Source organism: Artemia franciscana, chromosome 14, assembly GCF_032884065.1.
Source record: "Artemia franciscana chromosome 14, ASM3288406v1, whole genome shotgun sequence".
Classification (NCBI taxonomy): Eukaryota; Metazoa; Arthropoda; class Branchiopoda; order Anostraca; family Artemiidae; genus Artemia; species Artemia franciscana.
The window spans coordinates 11,784,542-11,784,801 of record NC_088876.1 but is presented as its reverse complement, the minus strand read 5'-3'; positions in this window follow the sequence as shown (position 1 = coordinate 11,784,801).

Genomic DNA, 260 nt, shown 5'->3' with positions numbered 1-260 from the left:
ACAAAGTTTTTGGCATAAGAAGATATTGAGTTTAATAAACTGTTTAATCTTTTTAAATCATGCTCAAGAGCCTGTGAAAAAACCAATGAACCATAATTTAAATGGTAAATGCAACAACCTTTTATCTTATTTACGGCACGATATCTCTATTCAGGATCTTTTGAAGCAGGACCCGCGATTAACAATTAATTTGAATTTGCACATAGGCCAGGCGATTCATTCTAAAACAGCTTATCTGTGGTTTTATCTTGTACTTTTTT